We start from the raw sequence: 18204 nt of genomic DNA on the forward strand, positions 1-18204 counted from the left end.
CGTTGTTACAGCTCTTTCCAGCATCTTTTAGTGTGCGCCCTCCTCCTTAGGCCAGGCGGCGCCGCGCCTCCGTCGCTTGGTAACGGCCTAACTCGCGGAAGAGCCCTTGCCCCTTCTCTCCGCTAGATGACAGTAGAAGGTCCGCGGAACAACAGGTGCAGCGGAGCGTGCACACGCCGGCTTCCTGGCCCAAGGGACCGCGCTCTGCCTCCGCACAGGGAAACCCCAGAGGCTGGAACGAGAATTGCATATCTTTTCTACCCCGGATTCTAAAGGTGAGAAACTCTAAGGAAGGATAATGACCTCAGGGAGGAAAATACACAGGTCATATACATCTTAAAAAAAAAAAAAAAAAAAAGAAAGTCCCCTCTAAATATTGTATTCTTTTGGAAACAGATTAGGTTTCTTAAATTTTAACATCGAGTAATATTTAAAAACATATGCTGCAATCATTAACTGTGGACTGCATAGTTGTTATTACAGAAAATAGAGAAGTGATGACAAATGGGGTGAGAAAACATGTGAGAAGCTAGGGAGACAAGGAGTAAGGAAAGGAGAGATAGGTTTTCTAGGAGCTGAAGGGAAAATAAGACACAGGAATGGAAATAGCCAAAGCATCAAGAATAAAACTTATCCTCTTGCTATTATAAATCGCCACCTGTTGTAACCCTTTTCGGGAGGTTTTCGTCTTTCCCAGGAGTGGCGGCATTTTCTGGAGCAGCACTGTCTAAGAGAGCTTTCTGCAGTGTGGGAAATGTTGCTTGTCTGCTCTGTTCAGCATGACAGCCACGGGCTGTGTGGCTACTGTGACTAGGGAGCTGAATTTTAAATTTTTAGGTAATTAAAGTTAAATAACTACATGTGACTAGCAGCTACCATATTGGACAGCAAACTCTGGATGATCAAAATCTTGCTCCAGATAGACCCAGTATTTTCCTCGGTCTGCATAGGTCTGACATCTGTATGATTTCAGTTGCCTAATTCAGAGAAATAAATTGAGATCTGGTAGGAGTTGTCTAAAATCTGGTATGCTTATCTGAAATCTAGCTGATACCTCCTTTTCCCAGTGAATCACTTAGGCAGATAAATTTTAGGACCTCTGTCCTTTTTCACATTCTCTGACAAGGTATTGACTTGTAATGTTTTGAAATCAGTAGTTAAATGTATCTCTGTGTTACAAGTGTTCTCAAACACATTTTATTTATTTATCTATTTGATTTTTATTGAAGTATGATTAACATAAATGTTTCAGGTGTACAACATATTGATTCAACAATTCTGTATATTACCCCATCCTCACTATGCTAAGTATAATCACCATCTGTCACCCAACAACATTATAATGATAATATTGACTATATTCCCTATGCTATACTTTTCATGCCTGTGACTTATTTATTTTATAGCTGGAAGACAAAGATATTTCCATACGGTTGTGTGATGGACTGCTATAAGAAATACATATATTTGTGTGTGGGCATAAAACATTTATCTACCTTATTAGTAATTTTTGTAGGAAAGGACCAAGTTCAGATTACTCAAATTATATGTATTTACTAGAATATGAACTCCATAAATCAGAAGATTTTGTCTGTTTTGTTCACTGATACATCCTGTGCCTTGAACAATACCTAGGACATGTTAGATGTGCATTAAATATTTTTCAAAAGAATGTTTTGTTGAACTCTTTAGGTTAAACTCAAGAATATTTAGAGTTTATATTATTTCAGGACTGCATTTATTTATATAAAATTTCTATTGTGCAAACAACTGGAAATTATTTTAGATTTTTTTTTATTGGTGTTCAATTTACTAACATACAGAATAACACCCAGTGCCCGTCACCCATTCACTCCCACCCCCCGCCCTCCTCCCCTTCCAACACCCCTAGTTCATTTCCCAGAGTTAGGAGTCTTTACGTTCTGTCTCCCTTTCTGATATTTCCCACACATTTCTTCCCCCTTCCCTTATATTCCCTTTCACTATTATTTATATTCCCCAAATGAATGAGAACATATAATGTTTGTCCTTCTCCGACTGGCTTACTTCACTCAGCTATTTTAGATTTGAAAATTTGGAATTTACACTGTAACAATCAATGGTAAATAAATGATAATTATTCCTGAATTTATGTTGGTAATGTTGGTAAATGAGTCTGTTGATTGAAGTAATTCTGGGGTTGAGTACAGGGAAATAACATCTCAGGATCTTTCTTTTTTGTCTCTCAGGATCTTTCTTTTTTTTTATTTATTTTTTATTGGTGTTCAATTTGCCAACATATAGAATAACACCCAGTGCTCATCCCGTCAAGTGCCCCCCTCAGTGCCTATCACCCCCACTCCCCGCCCACCTCCCCGCCCACCACCCCTAGTTTGTTTCCCAGAGTTAGGAGTTTCTCATGTTCTGTCTCCCTTTCTGATATTTCCCACTCATTTTTTCTCCTTTCCCCTTTATTCCCTTTCACTATTTTTTATATTCCCCAAATGAATGAGACCATATAATGTTTGTCCTTCTCCGATTGACTTACTTCACTCAGCAAAATACCCTCCAGTTCCATCCATGTCGAAGCAAATGGTGGGTATTTGTCGTTTCTAATGGCTGAGTAATATTGCATTGTATACATTAAACCACATCTTCTTTATCCATTCATCTTTCTTTTTTTAATTTAAATTTATTTTTTATTGGTGTTCAATTTGCCAACATATAGAATAACACCCAGTGCTCATCCCGTCAAGTGTCCACCTCAGTGCCCGTCACCCAGTCACCCCCACCTCCTGCCCACCTCCCCTTCCACCACCCCTAGTTCATTTCCCAGAGTTAGGAGTCTTTCATGTTCTGCCTGCCTTTCTGATATTTCCCACTCATTTTTTCTCCTTTCCCCTTATGCCCTCTCACTATTTTTTATATTCCCCAAATGAATGAGACCATATAATGTTTGTCCTTCTCCAATTGACTTATTTCACTCAGCAAAATACCCTCCAGTTCCATCCATGTCGAAGCAAATGGTGGGTATTTGTCGTTTCTAATGGCTGAGGAATATTCTATTGTATACATAAACCACATCTTCTTTATCTATTCATCTTTCGATGGACAGAGAGGCTCCTTCCACAGTTTGGCTATTGTGGACATTGCTGCTTATAAACATTGGGGTGCAGGGAATCCCTGGGTGGCTCAGCGGTTAAGCGCCTGCCTTTGGCCCAGGGTGTGATCCTGGAGACCGGGGATCAAGTCCCACGTCGGGCTCCCTGCATGGAGCCTGCTTCTCCCTCTGCCTGTGTCTCTGCCTCTCTCTCTCTTTCTCTCTCTCTCTCTCTCTCTCTCTCTCTGTGTGTGTGTCTCTCATTAATAAATAAATAAAATCTTAAAAAAAAATAAACATCGGGGTGCAGGTGTCCCGGCGTTTCACTGCATCTGTATCTTTGGGGTAAATCCCCAGCAGTGCAAGTGCTGGGTCTAGGGCCGATCTATTTTTAACTCTTTGAGGAACCTCCACACAGTTTTCCAGAGTGGCTGCACCAGTTCACATTCCCACCAACAGTGCAGGAGGGTTCCCAATTCTCCACATCCTCTCCAATATTTGTGGCTTCCTGCTTTGTTAATTTTCCCCATTCTCACTGGTGTGAGGTGGTATCTCATTGTGGTTTTGATTTGTATTTCCCTGATGGCAAGTGATGCGGAGCATTTCCTCATGTGCTTGTTGGCCATGTCTATGCCTTCCTCTGTGAAATTTCTGTTCATGTCTTTTGCCCATTTCATCATTGGATTGTTTGTTTCTTTGCTGTTGAGTTTGTTTTTTTTTTATTTTTTAATAATAAATTTATTTTTATTGGTGTTCAATTTGCCAACATACAGAATAACACCCAGTGCTCATCCCGTCAAGTGCCCCCCTCAGTGCCCACCACCCAGTCACCTCCACCCCCTGCCCTCCTCCCCTTCCACCACTCCTAGTTTGTTTCCCAGAGTTAGGAGTCTTCCATGTTCTGTCTCCCTTTCTGATATTTCCTACCCATTTCTTCTCCCTTCCCCTCTATTCCCTTTCACTATTATTTATATTCCCCAAATGAATGAGGCCATATAATGTTTGTCCTTCTCCGATTGACTTACTTCACTCAGCATAATACCCTCCAGTTCCATCCACGTCGAAGCAAATGGTGGGTATTTGTCATTTCTAATGGCTGAGTAATATTGCATTGTATACATAAACCACATCTTCTTTATCCATTCATCTTTCGATGGACAGCGAGGCTCCTTCCACAGTTTGGCTATTGTGGACATTGCTGCTATAAAAATCGGGGTGCAGGTGTCCCGGCGTTTCATTGCATCTGTATCTTTGGGGTAAATCCCCAGCAGTGCAATTGCTGGGTCGTAGGGCAGATCTATTTTTAACTCTTTGAGGAACATCCACACAGTTTTCCAGAGTGGCTGTACCAGTTCACATTCTCACTAACAGTGCAAGAGAGTTCCCCTTTCTCCACATCCTCTCCAACATATGTAGTTTCCTGCCTTGTTAATTTTCTCAGGATCTTTCTGAATTACTTTTTTTGAAAATATTTTTTAGAATTTATTTATTCATGAGAGACAGAGAGAGAGAGAGAGAGAGAGAGAGAGGCAGAGTGAGAAGCAGGCTTCCCACAAGGAGCCCGATGTGGGACTTGATTCCGGATCCTGGGATCACACCCTGAGCCGAAGGCAGATGCTCAACCGCTGAGCCACCCAGGCATCCCATCTTTCTGAATTACTTTTTCTTATTTTTAATTTTAGCACTTAACAAATTTTGAAAAAAACAGTTACTTTCCCCCTCAGTTTTGTTATAGTTGAACAAAAATACTATTTCTGTTGTTACTGTTATGTGTTTGTAGGAATCTGTAATACAGAACTCTTAACTTTTGAGATATAATATTAAAATCTAAAAGGTAATTTCGATGAAAGAGAATGAAGTTTATTCACATGTGTCATACAGATGCCAGTTTTAACATAGGAACCAAGTCTTAAATTGCAATAATTTAATATGACATCACTTTATAAGCAGAGATTTCCAAATTAGATCATATGTTACTAGCAGCTGTTCTTGCTTGGTATTAAAAGAGTTCAATATATGCTTAAAATTTTAACTGAGATTGAATCAGGATGGCCAACTGAGAATAAGTTCTAGATCTCCCAATTCCTCCCATCTTTTCCAAATCTAAAAATTACAAAAAATTTATACAAATATAAAAATTCATGTGCATCCATGCACATACCTGAATGTTGAAAAACATGAAGGGGTGCTCTCAATGGACCAGACATTGTGAGAATCCTTGAAAAATAGGAACCAGGTGGGATTGGATTGAAGGTAGACAAACAAAAGTTGCATAACAGAGGCTTAGTGCAGAAATGCAGCTGGCTCTTGGGGGTGTTCTAAGTACACAGAAAAGAACTATCGGCATGAGTAGGGTCTTTGGACAATGTGTGAGTTATTGATTGAGGTACTGCTATAGGAAGAAACAGGTCAGCCTCTCAACCTTACTCCCACTTGTGCATGCAGTGGGTAGCAAAAGAACTTGGTCTTAAAGGGGACAGGGGCAGTCCATAGAGGTACTTTTGCTGAAAAGCTGTGATGGCTTTTTTTTTTTTAATTTTTTATTTATTTATGATAGTCACAGAGAGAGAGAGAGGCAGAGACTCAGGCAGAGGGAGAAGCAGGCTCCATGCACCATGGAGCCCGACGTGGGACTCGATCCCGGGTCTCCGGGATCGCGCCCTGGGCCAAAGGCAGGCGCCAAACTGCTGCACCACCCAGGGATCCCTGTGATGGCTTTTGATACCTGGGAGGAAGAGAGAGATTTTACGTCTTGAAGACTGATATTAACTTACCTTGTCAAGCTGCACATGCACCGTTCCTCCTTCACAAACCCTCAAGGCAGAGTGAAAAAGAGAAAATCTATTAAATATATAGGTTAAAAAGACACTATTACCTTCCAAAGAGAATAATAAGACTCGAAAATGGCTTTTTAACAGAAATGAGGAAAGCCATAAAAAGTTGAGTAATGTGGGCAGCCCTGGTGGCTCAGCGGTTTAAGCATCGCCCTCCTGCCCAGGGCCTGATCCTGGAGACCCCGGATTGAGTCCCACGTCGAGCTCCCTGCATGGAGCCTACTTCTTCCTCTGCGTGTGTCTCTGCCTCTCTCTCTCTCCTCTTTGTGTATTTTCATGAATAAATAAATAAAATCTTAAAAAAAAAAAGTTGAGTAATGTCTTAGAAGGAGCTACCCTATAATTCTATACCTAGCAAAATATCCTTCAGAAATGAAGATAAGATAAAAATGCGTTTAGAAAACAAGCATTGAGATAGAAGATCACCACCAACAAACCCACACAAAGAATTGTGTGTTATTCAGGCTAAAGGAAAAATGATCCCAGATGGAAGTACAGAAGTGCAGGAATAGCTTAAGAGCAATGAGAAAGATAAACAGAAGGTCAGTATATAAACTCAATTTCATTATAAATATCATCTAGAATTTTAAAGATTAATTTTGTTTTAATTTTTATTTATTTATGATAGTCACAGAAAGAGAGAGAGAGGCAGAGAGAGAAGCAGGGTCAATGCACCGGGAGCCCGACGTGGTTCGATCCCGGGTCTCCAGGATCGCACCCTGGGCCAAAGGCAGGCGCTAAACTGCTGCGCCACCCAGGGATCCCTTCATCTAGAATTATAGATGGGAAAATTTATAATAACAAAAAATTAAAGACCTACTAGGAATAAATCTATGATAGTGCAAGATCTCTGCATACCAAACTATATATGATTTCTGAGAGGAATTAAATAAAACCTAAATAAGTGGAGAGCTACATCAAATTAATGGCAAGGAAGACTTAAGAATGGAAACATGTCAGTTCTTCCCAAATTGATGTATAGATTCATTGAAATCCTAGTAAAAATCTCATCATTTTCTGGTAAAAATCAACAAGCTGATTTCAAATGCTATATATAATTGCAAAAGACCAAGAATAAACAAGAGAATCTTGAAGAACAAAGTTGGAGGGCCTATTCCTACTATATATTATCTCTTATTATTAAGATAAAATAATTTTTAGAATAGAATGGTATGGCTTTGGCTGTAAGATAGACTAATGGGAAAGAATGGAGTCCAGAAACAGATCTATGACTTGATCTATGACAAAAATGATACTACAGTGCAGTTGCCAGGTAATGATCTCAGGGTCCAGGGATAGAGCCCTGCCTCTGGTTCCCCACTCAGTGAGGAGTCTGCTTGAGATTCTCTCTCTCTCCCTCTGCCCCTCCCCCTGCTCATGTACACTCTCTCAAATAAATAAATAAATAAATAAATAAATAAATAAATCTTTAAAAAAAAACTGGGCAGAAAAATAACTTATCATAAAGAAAAAGATTGCTTAAATAGTATCTCATTAAAATTGATAAGTTTTAAAAAAATTAGCTATGAATATGTTTTGTATCATTTTCATCAACTGACACTTTAAAAAAATTTTAATTTTGTGACAAGTGTAGATTCACATGAAGTTATAGGACATAAATTTAGTTCTATACAGTTTTATCATACATGTGTTTCATGTGTCCACCACCACAGAGCAGTTCCATTAACTCAAAGATCCCTCCTTTTGTTCTTTCATAACCATTTCCTCCTCCCTTCCACTTCATCTCCCCAGGATCCATTTTTTTTAACCATTACTAATTTTTATTATAACCATGATTAAAATAACTCTAGTTTAAACAGTGGTTCACAGTATTTATCCAAGTAAATCGAATAAATAGTGCCTACATACCTAACAGAAAATGAAAGTTTCGTAGCTCTGGAGGAATTAATTTCCTCGCTTATGAAGAAAGAGATTAATAAACAATGCAACACATTGTAGAGGGAAGAAATAATGTTTTCACTTTGAAAATTTTAAGAAAAAACCTTTAACTGTTTGTATTAATCACAAGCACTATACTACTTAGACGTTTCTAAATAGATATGCATTTGTGATACTATGTTTTTCTTTAATATAAAAGGGGCATCTACTTCTTTTTTTTTTTTTTTTTCCATTTCCATGTCATTTCATCCTCTGGAGACTGCCTGTAGTTCCGTCTTTTCTCCAGTCTGTCTCTGTGTAAGGTTTCTTCTAGGCAGAGACTCCTAATTGATGACTACTATTCGTTCTTCCTTCTCCCTCAGATGCACAGAGCCCCAGTTTTTTACTGAGCACAATGTAGCTAAAAGATGACGATTCCCAGCCTCCTTTGCAGCTAAGTGGGGCTGTGCATATAGTCCTGACCAATGAGATATACATTAAAGAACAGATGGGACTTTGGGGGAAATCTCTTGAGAAAAGAAGGCTATTCCTCTTTTTCTTCCCTTCTACATCCTGCTGCTTAAATTTTGAGATGGCTGGAAGCTTGAGCTGTCATTTTAAAACATAAGAAGACATGCTCAACATGCTCAAAGGTAAATAGCAACATGGAAGAAATTTGGATTTCTGACAGCCATGGAAACTTCAAGCCTGCCTAGGACTCCTACCTCTGAATTTCCTTCATATGTAGGAGAAAGAATTTTATAAAAGACACTAGGTATTTTCACTTTGCCTCCCCTACATTTCACTTTGATGTAGGTAGACATTGCTGGTTATGGCTACATACTATTCCTTGCACGAATATACTGTAATTTATTTAACCAATCCCTTATTGATGGATAATTAGGTTCTTTACAATTTTTTAAATTATAGATATAGGTATAATTAACATCCTTATAGATATATTTTGCTGCCTGTGTGGGTATTTCTATAGTATAAATAACTAGAAATAGATTTATTGGGTTATGGAATGAGCACATTTAACATTTTGAGAAATACCACCGAAAAGATACTAACTTACAGCCCCATCAATAGAGTGCCCCTTTGCCTACACTCCTACCATTCCTGAATTCTTAAATAATCTTGCCATTCAGACAATGTTTATCTTTCTTTTCTTTGATTACTGATAAGGAGGAACATCTTTTCATATGTTTATTGACCACTTGCATTTTCTATTGTAAGTTGCATTTGCCTATTTTTTCTTTTTTTAGTTATGAAAGTATAAATGACTACCATTTCATTGTACAAAACTTAAATGGTACACAAGTATAAGAGCAAAGAGAGACACTCTTCTTCATTGCTTCCCATCACATTCCACCACCCACCGTTTTATGTACATCCACCTAGTCCTCTTCCTTACATTTCCATATAAATATACATACTTATATAAGTGCTATTTATATATAAATAGGACCATATATATGTACTGTTTCACAGCTTGTTTTTCTTTTTTACAGCTTGCTTTGTTTTTTTTTTTTAAATAGGATTCAGTAAAACGAAAAACCCAATATTTAACTGTTCCCTTATTTTTTCTCTTGCTATTACATTGCCAAAGTAAATATCTTTTTCATATATTTGTGGGCATGAGTGTGAATTTCTTTGGATGGAGTTGCATAAGGGAAATTGTTGGGTCAAAGGATGTGCCTTCTGATAGATCCATCCTAGCTTTCCAAAAAGTCTGCCTAACTTTCTACTTTCACCAATTATATGGTAAGTGCTCATTTCTCCATAAACCTCACCTACATTTGATAGTTTTCTCTGATGGACAAAAAGGAAAAAAAGAATCATCTTGTATTTCCCTGGTTCATGGTGAGGTCAAAGTTATTTTCATATTTATTGGCCATCTATAGATTTATCGAGATTGATTGTATCCTTTACCTATAATAGTTTTCTATTGGATTATTTATGGATATATATTGTTTTTTGTTCAGCATCTCTTTCCCCATATCTGGTAACAGAATTCTTATTTATTATGGGGAACCCATTCCCTGTGTCTTAGATGATGAGTACATGACCAGGCCTGGCCTTCCTGAGTCCTGCAGCTCCTTAGCCACAGTGATGAAAGAACAGGCAGGCATGTTATTCAAGACAGGCTAAAAAGAACTTTCAACAGAACTTCCATGGGGACTATTGGAAAGAAGCTTCTGCAGAGATCCCACAAACTAAGGACTATGTAAGCCTGAATTTTGTGCCACGTGCAGAGTCTAAGGAGAAACTCAAGCGGCTAGCAGAAAGCAATGAGAACTGTTGTCCTGTTGTCATTTTTCTGGAGGCCCTAGATCCAGCTGTGCCTAAAGCCTCCCCTGCTTCTGAACTTTAAAGTTTTGTGAGCCAATAAAGTCCCTTTGTTGTTTAAGGTAATTGAATTGGGGGCACCTGGTCGTTCAGTGGTTGAACGTCTGTCTTTGGCTCAGGTCGTGATCCAAAGGATCTTTTTTAAGAACCTATCTTTAAAATAAAGATAATTGAATTGGGTTTCTGACCTTATTAATATATGTTATTTGTATTTTTTATTGATTTCTAGAAAAGTTTAGGATGTTAAATTCTAGACTTACATTTTATGCACTGTATAGGTTAATAAAATAAGCATGGCCTTCCACAAAAATGACACCAGCTATTTGAATCATAACATATTTTTGTGGCTTATCTATACTTATGTACTAATTAGAACTCTTTTTTTTTTGTTTTTAATTCAGTTTTTAAAAACTTAATTAGGTCTTGTGTATTTTTATAAACCTGAAACTATTTATAATTTTAGTTGTCAATGAGAATAGGTTCTGTGTCTCATATATGTTACATCTAGACTTACATGTATACAAATTTAGATTTAATTGTTTAATATCACAAATTGTTCCTTAGTTGCCACATGCAACTGTTGTAAAAACTGTGATAAATTTTGAATAGTGGATATAAGGAGTTCAAGAAAATGAACACTTTGCTCTACTGGCAAATATTTCACTATTCAAAAACTCTACTGTAGTCATTGTATTTGAGAGGAAAGAAATGATGATCTAATTTTTTTTCCTAATTATTTCTCCAACTGAAATTCTCCCCACAGTCTGAAACAATAACCATTTCTGATTTGAGTAATGCCTCAATCTTCAATTCTTCACTTGGATACAGTCATCTTTTCTTCCATGTCTACAGGGCAAGAGATATGACAGAGCTTTTTTTCTGGAGCCTGAACGGTGTGAATCACAGCAGCAGATATGTAACATTGTGAGTTTCCCGGTGCTATCACTGAGCCTGCTTTCCTGAGTGACAGAAATGTCCATGTGATTTTCACTAAATTCATAATTTTGGGTTTCTGGTTTATGGGTCCCTGTAAGATGTAGGAAGAGGGCACGGGCCCCTTACCTGGGTTGGAAAGTGGTGTGACTTCTCTGGGAGCATGAACTTTTAAATTTTGTCTGCCTGGTCACTCTAACTGCTAGCTCTAGGTCAGAGTTTATAATCCAGGAAGTCTCCAAGAACATGAAACTCCTTCAACAGTGTTTCCACAGTAAATTATGGCCCAGTTCAGGTTCAGAAATTGATAGGATGCCAATTTGTCCCCTATGGTGTTAGTCCAGCAAATCCAGTCAAATGGTGGGATTTGGGTAAAACATGGAGCTTCAACATCTGGAGATGTGATCACACTTGTACTCACAATGTTTCCTGACCTTTAGATTTGAGTAATAGTTTTGGTACATTGAAATTTCTTATTTGTTCAAGGGAGAAAAACGGACTAGTTTAACCAAGAGAAACTCTTGTATCAGTGAGCCTACACAACCTCCAAAAAATGAAGCCTCCATTTAAATTTACTTTCTGGAAATTTCCTCTCCATATCTGAGAATTGTAGTCAGAATTCAGTCTAGAGATGATTCAAGATCTCTCTAAAGCTTGATATCTAAGGAAAGCCATCTTAGATTTCTTTCTAAGTCAGTATGAGAGTACATACACTTTGTTTATTATTTTTTAAAGATTTTATTTATTCATTCATGAGAGACCCAGAGAGAGTGAGAGAAAGAGAGAGAGAGAGAGAGACAGGCAGAGGGAGAAGTAGGCTCCATGCAAGGAGCTGGATGTGGGACTCAATTGCGTCTTGATCACCACGCCTGATCACGCCCTGAGCTGGAAGGCAGTCGCGCTCAACCACTGAATCACCCAGGCATCCCCATAAACTTTGTTTAAATCAAAAGCCTGACTTATGGCCCACCAAGCATACATTAGTCACCTGCTTTGTAAATGAATAGCCTAAAGCAAAACTGTCTTGTCCTTAAGATGTTGATCAACACTCCTCCCCTCTGCATTCCTTGTTAAAGTTTGTGATTCTTGCCTATATGTTAATCTATAATCTTATAAGCTTTTACAGGTTGTATAAAAGGACCTGACCCTGCAAAAACTATTCACTCTCTAGAGCACTTTCTTCCCTGTGAAGAGTGTTCCCTGGGCATCTGTCCTAACTCAAATAAAACTTTCTTTTTAGAGATTCTAAAAGGTTTGTTCATTTTGTGTCAACAGCAGTACTGTAAAAATAACACCAAAGTAACATTATCTATTTATTTGATTACTCTTAGCAGTCCAAAACCCAAACAAATTTAAAATGTCCATATTTGGAGTGTCAGTTGTATAAATATTAGAGAATTTATATAAGCACTATGTGTAAATTGTATCCATTCTATAACACCCCCCCACAATTTTTAAAAATCCTAATGTAAGTTTTATTTGTTATTAGGTATTATAAACCAGAGCAATCTATAGCAAGTTTAGGAATATAAAAATAGTCGCTTACTAAGGCTATCAACCACTGAATATATTTAATTTTATTTAAGTTCCTCAGTTCTACTTCAGTATTTCTCTCTTCTCTCTCCCTCCCTCCCTTGCTCTCTTTCTCTCTCTTTCTAAACATATATTGGATATTCTAGCATTTTAAATGACATTCGTACCAATACTATTTCAGAGAAATACAAATATGAACAATCAAAATTACCTACATGGAAGATGGCTTGTCATATGCTAGAGTTTAAAAATTTTGTTTCCCTTAGCCTTACTGGGAGGAGGATCTATGTAAAAACTTTCTTCAGTCCCCAGCTGTTAGGCTTCTCACCAGAGTTCAGGAGGGCGGTACTGTTTCCTCAAGATGGTGTGATAATGGGGTATTACAAAGTTCCTGGTGTGAAGCAAAGAGATAACAGCCAGAAAGTTAATTAAAAAGAGTAGATTTGTTTTAAGGAAAAGGGTAAAGCCTTTTCCTTCCCTATATTTTTAAATCTTCTAGCTCCCACCCTCACAAAGACTTAAAACAATAGAGTCAACAGTAAGAATGACACCTTTATGTTAACTGTTATGAAATATCTTCTTTTGTTTCCTTAATGAAACATTTGTCTCCATCTTCCTCTACCTTCTCCCATGGGTAAGAACTGACAAATGCATTGTCTGAGTGGTAGTACATTTAAAAACAAATCATCTCCTCTCCCCCAAAGTTCCTTTTGTGTATCATTTTAGGCTGGCCAAATGAGGGACTGCACTGCTATACTGTTTGGAATCTTAAGGCATTAACAGTGTGATAGCCCTAAAGGAAATATTGTCTTTTTTTCACTACATTTCTCTGGGTTAGCGATATCCTAACAAGGCAGAAACTCTGAAATCCCCATTAAGGAACAATAGCTATAATTTTATTAATTCCTTGGATGTAGTCATTTCACATAGACGTTCTGCCCAGCATTCCTTACTGTAACCTAGCAGTATCCTGTCATGAGGCTTATTTCCTACATTAGAAGGGAAGTTAAAAAGAGAAAGGACAAAGAATTGTGATCTTGCACATAATTACTGGATCATCAGAAATGTTGAATCAAATAAGGATAAAAGAGGAAGGTTTTTTTTTTTTTTTTTTTTAAGATTTTGTTTATTTATTTATAGGGACACAGAGAGAGAATGAGAGGCAGAGACACAGGCAGAGGAAGAAGCAGGCTCCATGCAGAGAGCCTGAGGAGGGACTCGATCCAGGGTCCCCAGGATCACACCCCAGGCTGCAGGCGGCGCCAAATCGCTGCACCACCACCGGGGCTACCCAAAAGAGGAAGTTGTTAAAAGTGAAGCACACTGTCAAAAATAAAAGAAAATAACTAGGGAAATAAATGACTATTTGTTAGAAACTGATATGCAATTAATTGAAATCGTTTTTTGAGAAGGGATTAGTGGTAAGAAAATAATTATATATAAATACATGTTATTTATTTATGCCCTTTCTCATTTAAAAAATACCATGGTAGCAGATATTTGTGTAAATGTCTTCCTAATTAAAAAAACATAGTGAAACAAAGTAGTGGCCTTTCCTTCCTGAATTAGTTTAGAAATGGCATTGCTTCTCATCTGTCTGGAACAGTATGGGTATACTGACACCTCACATTCATTATTATAATAACCTTTTAACTACAGAGCATTTCACATTCTTTTGATTCTTACAATAGCTTTGTTAGATTTATGACCTAACAAGGAAACAGTACGAACTAAGTGACTTGTTTAAAGTGGCATCATTTCTGATTATTAGACTGAAGTTTCTATTCATTTAGGTAATGCTGGAACTCATTTCTGCTGCTTGAACTCACAGAAGTTTTCCAAAGTCCTTTCCACTTACAAGATCTTTTCTTTGGTCTTAGCAAATATACAAATGGATCACAATATTTTTATTTTTATATTTTTATGGTATTTTTATAGTTGAATAGTATAATATTTTTAGCCAAACCGTGCTTTTAAATATAGAAATTTAGAAATAGTGGTAGGCAGATGTGCTAAACACTCTTGGCCCTGCAGATCTGATGTTCATTCTCCTCTTCCCTGCTCTGTGTCTTGAGAGTGAAGGTCATCAGTGGACTTCTGGTTAGGTTCAGCAGGAGATGTGAGTGTGGGGAGAGTAAGATTAGGTATTTATTCCTCAGCTTCTTTCCCTGCTAGGCCAGACTGGCAGTAGCTATCCTCTTTAACTGAAGGTGTAACAGATCTTGTGGGCCCCCACCTATGTTTAGCCCTCACCACTCCTTATACATGGTGGTGGCTCCTTCCTGTGTAAACACCTGCCACTCTCTGCCTGAGGCCTTCTTCTGGCCATGCGAGCATGCCCAGCCCATGCACAGGGCAGGTCAGTGGTGCTACATAGTTGTTCCCCAAGGAGCAGCTCTTAACCAATGATGTATGGGAATTGGTGGATAACACTGCAGCTTCCTCTTCCATAGGTCAAGGCAACTCTGCACTGTGTTCTTTATCATCTCTCAGGGGTTCCTATCAAGACTGAGCCCCAGCTGCACTCATTGGTGATCTCCTGATCAATTTACTTGATATTGGCCTCCTTCCCTGTCCTGTCTCACCTATCCCCTTCCTGTGCCTCCTGGGATTGCTTCCTAAATAAGATTCTTGTGGTGGAATCTTAGCATCAGGGTCACCTTCTGGGTGACCCCACCCCAATAAAGAAGCCACACTTCTTGTCAGGCAGCTATCTCCTACAACCACAGCTTACTTTGTGGGTTCCAAGAACCTCTTTCTTTCTCTCCTTGCCGCTTCAGGCCAGACTTCATCGTGGACACCCATTGTTGCTAGCCCCCAGGTGATTCACCATCCTATGTATACACAGCTGTAAGACAGCTGGGCACTGTTATCTTTAGGCTGGGCAGCTAAACAGTAGGTACTCTTTTAGTTCAGAAGAAAATTAGAATAAGAAGAGTGAACATCTAGCAGTCTGCCACAGGGGCACACTTCAAATTCTAAAAAGTTTTGAGACATATTGCATAAGATGATTAAATGATTGAAAACAACACTAATCAAGTTGACAATGATTATAATGCATTGGCCACCATAATATCAATAAAAGCATCAGGGTCATCTACATGATGGCTATTGAGAAGATCTGGTTCTGCTTTGGCTGTGTTCCTCTTCTTGGAGGCAGAGTTCTTGCAGTGTCTCTGTGGTGCCAGTCTGACAATGTGCTGTCCTAATACACTTAGTTACATTACAGCAAAGCAGCTCCTACACCCAGCTGCCTGATGTGCTTAGTTTCACATGTCAGGCACTGCTGTGACAGGATTTATACTTATTTGTGGCAAAAATAATTTTTTTACACATCAAGAAAAATTTGAGGGATTTGATTTCTTGAACATAGTAAGTGAAAATCCCCATGTTAGGTATCTGAGAGGAATGAAATGAATAATAAATAATCCCTTCCCTCCAGAACCCCAACTTTAATTGTGATGGAGGATGGGGGAAGAAATTTGGGGAAATTTGGGGTGGGAAGAAATGATGACCAGTGTAAGTGTCAGGATACTTTGTTAATATGTTAATTATAGGAATGCCTGGGTGGCTCAGAGGTTAAGCATCTGCCTTTGGCTCAGGTTGTGATCCTGGAGTTCTGGGATCGAGTCCCACATCAGGATCCTTGTGTGGAGCCTGCTTCTCCCTCTGCATATGTCTCTACCTCTCTCTGTGTCTCTCATGAATAAATAAATAAAATCTTAAAAAAATATATTAAATATAGTGGGTTCCCAATCCTACCTTGGCTTATTGAAATTACACAGGGTGCTCTGAAGCATAGGGTAATGGGGAAGAAATAAAGGGGTACCCTTGAGGGCCAGGAAAGAGCAGAAATTCTGGAGCACTGGAAAGGGGATAGAAGTTGGTGGGCCATAGGTTGTAGGGACTCTTGTTTATTTTGTGGTTGTGTCCTGATAGGTAAGACCTCAGAAGGATGGCTGGATGCTGCCTTAGGGAGGCTCCCCTGTAGGTACCAGGGTTTCTAGTTGAGGCAAAGCTCCCTTTCAGCCCTATCCTATTTAGGCTTAGCATTGGAACAGAAAGCCTAACATTTCAAGTTGGGCAGTAAGAATATCACAAGTGATTAATATAGGTGAGAGATTAGAAGTCTTTCCCCCATTTTCTGATGCATGCACTTCTCTCAAATTCTGGTGTAAACCAGGGAAGTAAGGGGACCTCAATTATGATTATGATGGACTTTCTTGCCAGCTCAGGGGAGCTAATATTGGTCTTAAACTGATAGAAAGAAAATAAAGATAAGAAAAAATTTTGGACACCTAAATGCCATGGCTTAAGATTGAATGTGTTCCTTGCATAAATGAGACAAAAAGCAGAATATGACAAGGTTTCTGCAGGAGGCCAAGCAGAGTAGCATAGGTATAATAAATCATAGCATATTATTAGCTGTTTGGGAGCATTGTGTTTCTTTTTCAGTTTTTTTCCAGGCTAGGGAAGTTAAATAGGAGAGGGGGAAATCATTATTTTCCTCACTGATTTTGTTCTAGCTTGCTCCCATTTCATAACACAAAGCATTGTAACAAACAATTGTACAAGTGGTAAAAATTTATGTGTTAGTCAAGTATTAATGAAGTATTTTCTGGTAATTCCTTCTACTTTCCCCTAATCATATATATCATTTGAGCATATTCTGTGAAATCCATGTTATCTATCCTCTGGAACATAGAGGCTGGAAAAAACTAGTTTGCAAGGTATTATGGCACGCAGAGTACAGATCCCTTTGCTCCCCCATCCCTTCCTCCCACAGACATCTTTCTTAACTGGCAGCTTTCTCTTGTCATTCCAGAGGCTTCAGAGCAGAGACCTCTATGCATTTTCTGTTTTTCCTCAAGAAATCATGGCGAACAGTCGAGTGGGTAGGCTTACAGACATTTTCTATGTAGAAAATATATATAGTCTGTATATCTTTGATTCTAAAGCACTTGATAAAAACAGATTTTTATTTTTTGAAATTCAGAATGTGTCTTGCAATCAACGTCAAAAGCAATCTATCTGTTTCCAGGCAAAACTGTGTGTTATGCTGTTTGTCATTGTTGCACGAGCATGCTTAGTGTTGTGCGGAAGATATCTTTTCGTCTGATTGCCAACTCAGATGAGTTATTTGTAATGGTACTTAATGCAGGTGAATTTTATTTTTATATTCTATTTATATTCTAAAAATTAAATTTTATTTTTTACCATAGGTATTCACATTTTTTTGGTTTTATCTTCTCACTCATCTCCTTACCTCTCACTCCCAGCCTCTGGCAACCACCAATCTGTTCTCTGCATCTATGAGTTTGTTTTTTTGTTTTATTTTAGACTCTACATACAAGAGAGATCATACAGTATTTGTCTTTCTCTATCTAACTTATTTCATTTAGCATAATGTACTTGAAGTCCATCCATGTTGTCACAAATGGCAACTTCTCATTCTTTTCTTATGGCTGGATAATATTCCATTATATATGTACATACACACACACACACACACACATACACACACACCACATCTTCTTTATTCACTCATCCATTGATGGATACTTAATTTGCTTCCATATCTTGGCTATTGTAATT

At 38.3% G+C, this 18204-nt stretch overlaps 1 protein-coding gene across 3 annotated transcripts in view; it reads left to right on the forward strand.

Annotated features, from left to right (window-relative positions):
- Nucleotides 1-58: 58 nt before the first annotated feature.
- Nucleotides 59-18204, forward strand: part of ENTPD1 (ectonucleoside triphosphate diphosphohydrolase 1) — a 131725-nt gene continuing 113579 nt past the window's right edge. Inside the window, exons 1-2 of one of the 3 annotated variants that reach the window (XM_025466714.3) lie at nt 59-275; nt 10996-11067. The gene's annotated coding sequence lies outside the window, so the exon portion shown is untranslated. Of the gene's footprint in view, nt 276-10989; nt 11068-18204 lie in introns of those variants that run through there. The other 2 variants (XM_049103478.1, XM_049103476.1) reach the window with 2 other exon arrangements.

Source organism: Canis lupus, chromosome 28 (genome assembly GCF_003254725.2).
Source record: "Canis lupus dingo isolate Sandy chromosome 28, ASM325472v2, whole genome shotgun sequence".
Taxonomy (NCBI): Eukaryota; Metazoa; Chordata; class Mammalia; order Carnivora; family Canidae; genus Canis; species Canis lupus.